Source organism: Canis lupus, chromosome 22, assembly GCF_011100685.1.
Source record: "Canis lupus familiaris isolate Mischka breed German Shepherd chromosome 22, alternate assembly UU_Cfam_GSD_1.0, whole genome shotgun sequence".
Lineage (NCBI taxonomy): Eukaryota > Metazoa > Chordata > Mammalia > Carnivora > Canidae > Canis > Canis lupus.
In genome coordinates, this window is record NC_049243.1 from 59,121,987 (window position 1) to 59,135,288 (window position 13,302).

Genomic DNA, 13,302 nt, shown 5'->3' on the forward strand with positions numbered 1-13,302 from the left:
AGAATCAGGCTCCCCATGGGGAGCCTGATGCAGGATTGGATCCCAAGACCCTGGGATCATGACCTGAGCCAAAGGCAAACGTTCAACCACTGAGCCACCCAGGTGCCCCGGTGCTTTGCATTTTAGTTGCTACCATACATGGACCAGTTTTTCCACTACTTTGCTTTATTGGCTGTTATTTCATGTAGAAAAGCAGTTAAATTCTATCTGATCCTTGCTCGCTTGGAAGTTTCCATTAGTTGTAGAAGTTCATCAGCGGACAGATTTTGTGGGTAGAGGACCATCACTACAGGATTCTGGGTACCTAGAACTTCTCCAGGGCTCTGGTTCCTTCCTGCTGACATGGGGTGAAGAAACATTCCAAATTCACCTAGAAATATTCTTTAGTTTCAGGATGAAACCTGACATTCTGCATTACCAGGATTTTTGTACTCTGATGGTTATTCTTGCACTGTATTTATCCAGGGCCTTAGGGGAGAGCTATTGGAACCAAGCAGAGTGTTGCACTTATTGACTGATTTCTTCAGACCAGCTTGGTTCTTTCTTACATTCTCTTTGCCGACAGGGTGTAGGGAACCTGCAGATTCTTGTACTTTGAGTATGGGGAATGCAAGGCTTAATTCCCTGTAGTTCCACTGAGGACTGGGAGGTCCACAGCACCTCATAAGGGCCTGTCCCATGAGGCTAGAGCTGGTTCTCCAGGCACCTGCTCTTCTAGGTCTTTTTGACACCAAGTCTGCAGGATTCAGGTGGGGAATGGGGACATCTGTGGGTCCGTCAACCTGCTGGAAGCAAACTGAAGTATTGACAGTACCTGATAGTGTCCCAACTCCCTAAAATGAGCCCACCTGGAACTTCTAAGTCATGAAAATGATGTAGAAAGGGTCTTCCATATAACATTTCATAGGAGGTTAAACCAAGCACACTTCTGGGGGCCACACTTACCCAAAGCAGGGCTGCCAGCAAGGCTTTTGCCCCAAGTTAAGTCGGTTTCTTGGAATACCTGTGTCAAGTTCATTTTTTCCGTTTTTCCAGTTGGCTGGGGTCTCCAGGAAGCCTATAATTTTTATGGAATGATTAAGGCATTGGACACTGCTTATGTGACATTTGCCAAAAATGCCACCCCATCGTCACTCTGAATTGTTAGCAGCAGTACAAACCTGGGAATGCCTTCTTTTAAAAATGTTTTTGACAACTTCTGAGACCTTTCTGAAAGGGAGAGCTTCAACCCAACCTGTAAAGTTAGACAACTACTCTACAAATACCAGTAAATATGGAGAATTACCTGTTGTTTTTGGCATCATGATAAAGGCTACCTGTCAGCCTCCTCTTCATTCAGGACCTCTAAGTTGTTTGCCTTTTAGAACTGGTAGAGGCTCAGTTTTAGGATTGTTTTTAACACGAATGTCACATTTTTGAACAGTTCCTGAAGATCAGAACTTGCAATATACTTCTGGACACACTGAAGAGAAGCATCTCACCCATAATGGGTGCTTTACTGAATGTGGTTAATTATTCCTTCCATAATATGTTCTGGGATAAGGATGCATTATATCTCCAGCCAGCTTTAGTGTCAGCATGGTGTCCAAATCCCCAAACTTAGTTCTTCTCAGGGCCTCCAAGGAATATTGGGGTTGACACTGAGTTAGGTCTATGTCTGGCACTAAAATCATTATAGAGGGCTTGCAGGTCTTTGTACAGACTACCAGCATGGCAGCTTCATCTGCCCAAGTGTTCCTTTAGGCAATGAGTCTGATTCTGGTGTCCTTACCAGTGAACAGTAACTGATGTGTCATCACTGCATTAAGGTCTTCATTGTCTTTGTTTTGTTTTGTTTTTGGTCAGGCTGTTTTTTTGTTTTGTTTTGTTTGTATATATATTTTTTTATTGGAGTTTGATATGCCAACATATAGCATAACACCCAGTGCTCATCCTGTCAAGTGCCCCCCTCAGTGCCTGTCACCCAGTCACCCTAACGCCCCACCCACCTCCCTTTCCACCACCCCTTGTTTGTTTCCCAAAGTTAGGTGTCTCTCATGTTCTGTCTCCCTCACCGATATTTCCCACTCATTTTCTCTTCTTTCCCCTTTATTCCCTTTCACTATTTCTTATATTCCCCAAATGAATGAGACCATATAATGTTTGTCCTTCTCTGATTGACTTACTTCACTCAGCATAATACCCTCCAGTTCCATCTACATCGAAGCAAATAGTGGGCATTTGTCATTTCTAATAGCTGAGGAATATTCCATCGTATACATAGACCACATCTTCTTTATCCATTCATCTTTCAGTGGGCACCGAGGCTCCTTCCACAGTTTGGCTATTGCTTCTATATGTGGACATTGCTGCTATAAACATTGGGGTGCAAGTGTCCTGCCGTTTCACTGCATCTATATCTTTCGGGTAAATCCTCAGCAGTGCAATTGCTGGGTCTAGGGCAGATCTATTTTTAACTCTTTGAGGAACCTCCACACAGTTTTCCAGAGTGGATGCACCAGTTCACATTCCCACCAACAGTGCAAGAGGGCTCCCCTTTCTCCACATCCTCTCCAACATTTGTTGTTTCCTGTCTTGTTAATTTTCACCATTCTCATTGGTGTGAGGTGGTATCTCATTGGGGTTTTGATTTGTATCTCCCCGATGGCCAGTGATGTGGAGCATTTTCTCATGTGCTTGTTGGCCATGTCTATGTCTTCCTCTGTGAGATTTCTGTTCATGTCTTTGCCCATTTCATGATTGGATTGTTTTTTTCTTTGCTGTTGAGTCTAATAAGTTCTTTGTAGATCTTGGATACTAGCCCTTTATCTGATATGTTATTTGCAAATATCTTCTCCCATTCTGTAGGTTGTCTTTTAGTTTTGTTGACTGTTTCCTTTGCTGTGCAGAAGCTTTTTATCTTGATGAAGTTCCAATATTTCATTTTTGCTTTTGTTTATTTTGCCTTCGTGGATGTATCTTGCAAGATGTTGCTGTGGCCGAGTTCAAAAAGGGTGTTGCCTGTGTTCTCCTCTAGGATTTTGATGGATTCCTGTCTCACATTTAGATCTTTCATCCATTTTGAGTTTATCTTTGTGTATGGTGTAAGAGAATGGTCTAGTTTCATTCTTCTGCATGTGGCTGTCCAATTTTCTCAGCACCATTTATTGAAGAGGCTATCCTTTTTCCAGTGGATAGTCTTTTCTGCTTTGTCAAATATTAGTTGACCATAGAGTTGAGGGCCCATTTCTGGGTTCTCTATTCTGTTCCATTGATCTATGTGATTTTTGTGTCAGTACCACATCATCTTGATGACCACAGCTTTGTAGTACAACCTGAAATCTGGCATTGTGATGCCCCTGGCTCTGGTTTTCTTTTTCAATATTCTCCTGGTTATTTGGGGGTCTTTTCTGATTCTACACAAATCTTAAGATGATTTGTTCCAACTCTCTGAAGAAAGTCCATGGTATTTTGATAGGGATTGCATTAAATGTGTAAACTGCCCTGAGTAGCATTGACATTTTCACAGTATTAATTCTTCCAATCCATGAGTATGGAATATTTTTCCAACTCTTTGTGTCTTCCTCAATTTCATTCAGAAGCGTTCTGTAGTTTATAGGGTATAGATCCTTTACCTCTTTGGTTAGGTTTATTCCTAGGTATCTTATGCTTTTGGGTGCAATTGTAAATGGGATTGACTCCTTAATTTCTCTTTCTTCAGTCTCATTGTTAATGTATAGAAATGCCACTGATTTCTGGGCATTGATTTTGTATCCTGCCATGCTACCAAATTGCTGTATGAGTTCTAGCAATCTTGGGGTGGAGGCTTTTGGGTTTTCTATGTAGAGTATCATGTCATCGGCGAAGAGGGAGAGTTTGACTTCTTCTTTGCCAATTTGAATGCCTTTAATGTCTTTTTGTTGCCTGATTGCTGAGGTTAGGACTTCCAGTACTATGTTGTAGCAGTGGTGAGAGTGGACATCTGTGTCTTGTTCCTGATCTTAGGGGAAACGCTCCCAGTGCTTCCCCATTGAGAATGATATTTGCTGTGGGCTTTTCGTAGATGGCTTTTAAGATGTTGAGGAATGTTCCCTCTATCCCTACACTCTGAAGAGTTTTGATCAGGAATGGATGCTGTATTTTGTCAAATGCTTTCTCTGCATCTATTGAGAGGATCCTATGGTTCTTGTTTTTTCTCTTGTGGATATGATCTATCACGTTGATTGCATTATGAGTGTTGAACCAGCCTTGTGTCCCGGGGATAAATCCTACTTGGTCATGGTGAATAATCTTCTTAAAGTACTGTTGGATCCTATTGGCTAGTATCTTGTTGAGAATTTTTGCATCTGTGTTCATCAGGGATATTGGTCTATAATTCTCCTTTTTGGTGGGGTCTTTGTCTGGTTTTGGAATTAAGGTGATGCTGGCCTCATAGAACGAGTTGGGAAGTATTCCATCCCTTTCTATCTTTCGGAACAGCTTTAATAGAATAGATATGGTTTCTTCTTTAAACATTTGATAGAATTCCCTTGGGAAGCCCTCAGGCCCTGGACTTTTGTGTCTTGGGAGGTTTTTGATGACTGCTTCAATTTCTTCCCTGGTTATTGGCCAGTTCAGGTTTTCTATTTCTTCTGTTTCAGTTTTGGTAGTTTGTGGTTTTCCAGAAATGCATCCATTTCTTCTAGATTGCCTAATTTATTGGCGTATAACTGCTCATAATATGTTTTTAAAATCGTTTGTATTTCCTTGGTATTGGTTGTGATCTCTCCTTTTACATTCGTGATTTTATTAATTTGAGACTTTTCTCTTTTGTTTTTAATAAGACTGGCTAATGGTTTATCTGTCTTATTAATTCTTTCAAAGAACCAACTCCTGGTTTTGTTGATCTGTTCTAGAGTTCTTCTGGTCTCTATTTCATTGAGTTCTGCTCGAATCTTTATTAACTCTCTTCTTCTGCTGGGTGTAGGTTTTATTTGCTGTTCTTTCTCCAGTTCCTTTAGGTGCAAGGTTAGCTTGTGTATTTGAGTTTTTTCCAATTTTTTGAGCGATGCTTGTATTGCGATGTATTTCCCTCTCAGGATTGCTTTTGCTGTGTCCCAAAGATTTTTGAATGGTTGTATCTTCATTCTCATTAGTTTCCATGAATCTTTTTAATTCTTCTCTAATTTCCTGGTTGACCCATTCATCTTTTAGCAGGATGCTCTTTAACCTCCACGTGTTTGAACATCTTCCAAATTTGTTCTTGTGATTGAGTTCTAGTTTCAAAGCATTATGGTCTGAAAATATGCAGGGGATGATCCCAATCTTTTGGTATCGGTTAAGACCTGATTTGTGACCCAGTATGTGGTCTATTCTGGAGAAACTTCCATGTGCACTTGAGAAGAATGTGTATTCAATTGTGTTCAGATGTAAAGTTCTGTAAATATCTGTGAAATCCATCTGGTCCAGTGTATCATTTAAAGCTCTTGTTTCTTTGGAGATGTTGTGCTTAGAAGATCTGTCATTTGCAGAAAGCGCCATGTTGAAGTTGCCCAGTATTAGTGTATTATTATCTAAATATGTCTTTACTTTGGTTATTAATTGATTGATGTACTTGGCAGCTCCCACACTGGGGGCATAAATATTCATGATTGTTAGGTCCTCTTGTTGGATAGATCCTTTCAGTATGATATAGTGCCCCTCTTCATCTCTTACTACAGTCTTTGGGATAAACTTTAATTTATCTGATATGAGGATTGCTAGCCCTGCTTTCTTTTGAGGACCATTTGAATGATAAATGGTTCTCTAACCTTTCATTTTCAGGCTGTAGGTGTCCTTATGTCTAAAATAAGTCTCTTGTAGATAGCAAATAGATGGGTCTTGCTTTTTTATCCAGTCTGAAACCCTGCGTCTTTTGATGGGATCATTAAGCCCATTCATGTTCAGAGTTACTATTGAAAGATATGAATTTAGTGTCATCATAATACCTATTCAGTCCCTGTTTTTGTAGACTGTTTCTTTGGACTTTCTTTTTCTTTTACAGGATCCCCCTTAATATTTCTTGCAGAGCTGGTTTGGTGGTCACATATTCTTTCAATTTCTGCCTATCTTGGAAGCTCTTTATCTCTCCTTCTATTCTGAATGAGAGTATGGATAAAGTATTCTGAATGGATAAAGTATTCTAGGATGCATGTTCTTCTCATTTAGGACCGTGAATATATCCTGCCAGCCCTTTCTGGCCTGCCAGGTCTCTGTGGAGAGGTCCACTGTTAATCAAATATTTCTCCCCATATAAGTTAGGGATCTCTTGTCTCTTGCTGCTTTAAGGATTTTCTCTTTATCTTTGGAATTTGCAAGTTTCACTATTAAATGTCGAGATGTTGAGTGGTTTTTATCAATTTTAGGGGATCTCTCTTCCTCCTGGATCTGAATGCCTGTTTCCCTCCCCAAATTAGGGAAGTTCTCAGCTATGATTTGTTCAAATATGCTTTCTGGTCCTCTGTCCCTTTCAGCACCCTCTGGAACCCCAATTAAACGTAGATTTTTTCCTTCTGAGGCTGTTATGTATTTCCCTTAACCTTTCCTCATGATCTTTTAATTGTTTTTCTCTTTTTTCCTCAGCTTCCTTCCTTGCCATCAACTTGTCTTCTATGTCACTCACTTGTTCTTCTAACTCATTAACCCTCATCGTTAGGACTTCCAGTTTGGATTGCATCTCATTTAATTGATTTTTAATTTTGGCCTGATTAGATCTAAATTCTGCAGTCATGAAGTCTCTTGAATCCTTTATGCTTTTTTCCAGAGCCACCAGTAGCTTTATAATTGTGCTTCTGAATTAGCTTTCTGTCATCAAATTGTAATCCAAATCCTGTAACTCTGTGGTAGAGAGTACTGGTTCTGATTCTTTCTTTTGTGGTGAGTTCTTCTTTGTAGTCATTTTGATCAGTGTAGAGTGGCTAAAAATGAGTTTTACTGGGAAAAGGAAGAAAACAAAGAAGAAGAAAAAAAACAAGGAGGGGTATCCTCTGGTTCTATATACTGTAAATCCCTGGACTTTCCTGGAGCTTTCCAGCACTGCTCGTCCAAGAACTTGCTCTTCCCTTGTCCTTCCAGCTGGTCTTCTGGGGGAGGGGCCTGCTGTGCTGATTCTCAGGTGTGTGCACCTGGGGGAGCTGCCCCGCCCCCCTGTCAGGTGTATAGCTCAGTGGGAGCTGTTTATTCTGTGAGGCCCCTGCTCCCTGGCGGCCCAGCTGCGTCCCAGGCACAGGGTGACACCAGGAGAAACACCAACAGTGGCAGCAGCCAGCTCCCCAGCCCTGGAGTCAGCTCCCGCAGTAACTACCGCAGCTCCCAGTCCTCAGGGGCCTGGATGCTCCAGGGGCAGGTCACTGATCTGCTCAGCTCGGCGCGCCGGGAGGCAGGAAGCGTCCTCGCTGTCCTGTGTCCTCCCAGCCTCTTCCTGTCCTGGGGGGAGGCCGGATCCTGGACTGTGTCCCCGGCGCCCTGGGCTCCAGGGCCTGCGCCGCTGGAATCGCCCCTCCTGTGGTTCTGCCTGGTTTCCCTGCTGAGCACCTCTCAGTCCGGGAAGAATCGGTGCGGATTTTTAAAGCTCCTGCTTCTCCAGGGCTGGGCTTTCCTGTCCCGGAGGCTCTCGCCCCCACTTTAGCCTGGCTCCTCAGGGGGCCCCTACCCCACTTGATTCTTTTTTATTTCTTTTCCACCTTCCTACCTTGTTAGAAGTGTAAACTCCTCTCTGTAGTGTTCTAGCTGTTCTCTCTTTAAATCTCAGGTCGAGTTCATAGGTTTTCAGGATGATTTGAAAGTTATCTAGGTAAGTTGGTGGGGACGGGTGACTTGGGAACCCTACTCCTCCACCATCTTGCTTCACCCCCCTCTTCATTGTCTTTGATCCATAAAACTGTTCTTATCCATGAACATCTCAAAGTCTGGATTTTCCAATGGCAGATCCATCAATTTGGGATGGCTGGAATAAACTTGTTCAAGTACCTGTATGTCTCCTGATCTTTCTGGGTGGCCCATACAATGACAGGCATGAAGACTGTCTCCACATGGGTCACTGTGGCAATCTGTCTCTCTGAAGTTGACCTCAAGTAGTCCAGCTTTAGTCTGGAGAGCTCCAGGAAAAAGGGCAGTTTTAGTTCAATGATTCCAAGTCAAGAGAATAGGAGAAGATGGGAAACCTTAGTTTGGAGAGTCATAGCCGGATATTTGAAGAAATCAGAAGGAATTCAGGATCCAGCCCAGTTTTATTTTTTTATTTTATTTTTTTTAATAAATTTTTATTTATTTATGATAGTCACACAGAGAGAGAGAGGCAGAGACACAGGCAGAGGGAGAAGCAGGCTCCATGCACCGGGAGCCCGACATGGGATTCGATCCCGGGTCTCCAGGATCGTGCCCTGGGCCAAAGGCAGGCGCCAAACCGCTGCGCCACCCAGGGATCCCTCAGCCCAGTTTTATAGGCAAACAACAAACACTCAAAAAGAACTAATCAGAACTAGAATCTAACATCCATAAAGGTGTGTTACTGAAATATGATTTTTCTCTCTAAAATCACCTTCATTTCCAAAGATAGCCAAATTAAGACTAATTTGTTTGTAAAGTGAGTCCAACTTTAACAAATTTGGCACCATTATTTACATAAGCACAGCAAGAATACTGATTAGCCAGAGAAGGACAAACATTATATGGTCTCATTCATTTGGGGACTATAAGAAATAGTGAAAGGGAATAAAGGGGAAAGGAGAGAAAATGAGTGGGAAATATTAGTGAGGGAGACAGAACATGAGAGACTCCTAACTCTGGGTAACGAACAAGGGATGGTGGAAAGGAAGGTGGGCAGGGGGATGGGGTGACTGGGTGACGGGCACTGAGAGAGGCGCTTGACAGGATGAGCACTGGGTGTTATAGTATATGTTGGCAAATAGAACTCCAATAAAAAATATACAAAAAAAAGAATACCTGATTAACCATATAGTAGGGGGGTTTTTTGTTTTGTTTTGTTTTATTTGTTTTTGTTTTAAATTGGCTTTACTGGAACTTTTCATAAGGAATTTCAGGTTGAAGCTTTCACAGCTTTTTGAGGCTAAAAAACCACGCCAGATACTTCCCACAAGACTTCACCTGCAATGCCTACAGAATTTGGGTAAATTCCTCTCTTCTCAAATATCTTATCACATATCAAATATTTCTCTTCCCCAAATACCCTGAGGCTCCTACACCTGCCAGGAAGTGACCTTTACTCACTTGGTCAGGGGCTGCTGGGAATCCCGTAAGCAACGTACCAAGCTGATTCTTCCAAGGGGCTCTATTGGCTCCATAAAGTCAACCTGGTCATATTTGAGTCTATGCATGTCTCTCCCCAATATAACATTCCAGTCAAAGCCTTTGTAATTTGACAAATGTTTTTAATGGTGTCCTGTTGCAAGAACAGATTCTTATTGAACTTATGCAAATAAATATATTGCCATGAAAATATGAATATATTGAGAGTTTCTGAATTTTGAAGGGGTCACATGGGTGAAAAAGACAACGGTTTCATATTTGTTTACAAAGGAATATTTTACCAAATTTGTGTAAGTCATAGGTAGCTTTAAATCTGGAAGAACAAACATTAGAGAACCAGCAGGGTTTCAAACAAGAGTGATCTTAAAGGTATCAGAGACCTGTATTTGTCATTACAATGCAACTGACAAGGAAATTCAGTGACACACATTTCAGTAATTACGATTACAAGTGATGACATTATACCAGAACATATAAAAACCTTAGTAATTTTATATAATTTCTGGAACAGTCATAGTATCCCACCATATAATGTTTATTAGCACTAAGAAGGTTTATCATCACTTATTTGCCAATGCTTCCCATGTGATTTTGACATACCAAATAAGCAAGCAAAATTAGTCAAAAAGATTCATTAAGAAGTTAAACTTAGGAGAACATTTATCATGTAAATGGATGCCAAATGAAAGCCAGGGTAGCAATACTTAGATTGGGCAAAACAGACTTTAAAACAAAGCCTGTAACAACAAACAAAGAAGGAAAATATATAATAATAAAGGTGACAATCCAACAGAAGATATGACCATTGTAAATACTTATGTTCCCAACATGGAAGCACTCAAATACATAAAACAATTAATAACAACATAATAGAAATAATTGATAATAAATACCATAATAATAGGGGACTTAAACACCCCACTTACATCAATGGACTGATCAACCAAGCAGAAAATCAACAAGGAAATTGTGGCTTTGAATGACACACTGAACCAGATGGATTTCACAGACATTCAGAACATTCCATCCTAAAGCAGGAGAATACACATTCTTCTCAAGTGCACATGGACATTCTCCAGAATAGATCACATATTAAGCCACAAAACAAGTCTCAATAAATTCAGAAAAATTGAAATCATACCATGCACCTTTTCTGACCACAGTGCTATGAAACTAGAAATCAACCCCAAGAAGAAGTCTGGAAAGACCACAAATACATGAAGGTTAAATAACATCTACCCAACAATTAATGGATCAACCAAGAAACCAAGGAAGAAATCAAAGTACATGGAAAGAAATGAAAATGAAAACAACAGCCCAAAACCTTTGGGATGCAGCAGAAGTGATTCTAAGAGGGAGGCTTATAGCAACACAGGCTTACGTCAAGAAGTAAGAAAAATCTTAACTTTTTACACCTACAGGAGCTAGAAGAAGAACAGCAAACAAAACCCAAGCCCAGCAGAAGGAAGGAAAAATAGAGACCAGAGTAGAAATAAATGATGTAGAAAATAAAATACAATAGAATAGATTCGTGAAACCAGAAGCTGGTTCTTTGAAAAGATCAACAAAATTGATAAACCTCTAGCCAAGCTCCTTCAAAGAGAAGAGAGAAGACCCAAATAAGCAAAATTACTAACGAGAGAGAAGTAACAACACCACAGAAATACAACAATTGTAAGAGAATATTATGAAAAATTATATGCCAACAAATTGGACAACTTACAAGAATTGGATAAATTCCTAGAAACACATAATCTACCAAAACTGAAGCAGGAAGAAATAGAAAATTTGAACAGACTGATTACTAGCAATGAAATTGAATCAGTAATCAAAACTCCCAGAAAATAAAATTTCAGGACTTCACAGATGAATTCTACCAGACATTTAAAGAATTAATACTTGTTCTCAAACTATCCCAAAAAAATAGAAGAGGAAGGAAAACTTCTAAACTCATTCAATGAGCCCAGCATCACCCTGATACCAAAACCACATAAAGACACCACTAAAAGAGAACTACAGACCAATATCTCTCATGAATATAGATACAAAAATTCTACAAAATACTAGCAAACTGAATCCAACAATATATTCTTAAAAAATCATTCACCATAACCAAGTGTATCTATTTCTGGGTTGCTATGATGGATTAAAAATTCACAAAATAATCAATATGACACATCATATCAACAAGAGGAAGGATGAAAACCATATGATCATTTCAACAGATGCAGAAAAAGCATTTGACAAAGTACAACATCCATTCATGATAAAAACCCTCTGCACAGTAGGCCTAGAGGGAACATACCTCAACATAATAGAAGCCATATATGGAAAACTCATAGCAAACATCATACTTGATGGGGAAAAACTGAAAGCTTTTCCCCTAAGAACAAGAATAAGACAGAGATATCTACTCTTTTAATTTTTTAAATTTTTATTTATTTATTTGAGAGAGACAGAGACAAGTAGGGAGAGAGGGAGGGGAAGAAGCAGATCCCTTGATGAGCAGGGAAGCCCAATGTGGGGCTCAATACCCAGACTCTGAGATCATGCATGACCTGAGCCAAAGGCAGGTGCTTAACTAATTCAGCCACCCAGGCGCCCTAGGGATATCCACTTTTAACATTTGTATTCAATACAGTACTGGAGATCCTAGACACAGCAATCAGACAACAAAAAGAAATAACAGGCACTCACATTGGTAAGGAAGAAGTAAAACTAGGGGGCACTATTTGCAGATGACACGATACTGTATATAGAAACCTCAAGACTCCATCAAAAAACTACTAGAACTGATAAATTAATTCAGTAAAGTCACAGGATACAAAATCAATGTACAGAAATCTGTTGCATTTATTTCTTTAAAAAATTTATTTATTTAGGGAGAGAAAGTGTATGAGCAGTGAGGTGGGGCAGAGGGAGAGGGAGAGAATCCCAAGCAGACTCTGTACTGAGCACCAGGCCCAGTGTGGGAATCGATCTCACGACCTGAGCTGAAATCAAGAGTTGGATGTTCAACCAACTGAGCCACTCAGCCACCTCTGCATTTCTATACAGCAATATTGAAACAAAGAAAGTGCAATTAACAATCCCATTTGATTTGCACCAAAAAAAAAAAATCTAGGAATAAACTTTTTTCAAAAGATTTTATTTTTAAATAATCTCTACACCCAATTTGGGGCTTGAATCCACAACTCCAAGATTAAGAGTCACAGGCTCTACCAACTGAGCCAGCTATGCCCCTCTCTACGAATAAACTGTTTTTTTTTTTTTAAGAATTTATTTATTTATTCATGAGAAACACAGTGAGATCGACAGAGAAGCAGGCTCCATGCAGGGAGCCCTATATGGGACTCGATCCCAGAACTCTGGGATCACGCCCTAAGCCAAAGGCTGGCATTCAACGGCTGAGCCACTCAGGTGTCCATGTAGGAATAAACTTAATCAAAGGGAGGAAAGACCTATACTGTGAAAAATATAAAACACTGATGAAAGAAATTCAAGATGACACAAATAAATGAAAGGACAGTCAATATGAGATCTGAAACCATAGAAATCCTAGAAGAGCACACAAGCAGAAACTCTTTGACATTGGCCATAGCAACATCTTTCTTTTTTTTAAAAGATTATTTATTTATATATATATATATATATATATATATATATATATATACACATAGAGAGAGAGAGAGAGAGAGAGAGAGGCAGAGACACAGGAGGAGGGAGAAGCAGGCTCCATGACGGGAGCCCCATGTGGGACTCGATTCCGGGACTCCAGCATCACGTCCTGGGCCAAAGGCAGGCACCAAACCGCTGAGCCGCCCAGGGATCCACATATTTCTAGATATGTGTCCTGAAGCAAGGGAAGCAAAAACAAAAATAAACTACTGGGACTTAACCAAAATAAAAAACTTCACAGTGGATGAAACAATCAACAAAACTAGAAGGCAGTCTACTGAACTGAATGGGAGAAGATACTTGCAAATGACATATCTGATAAAGGGTTAGCATCCAAAATACATAAAGAACTGATACAAC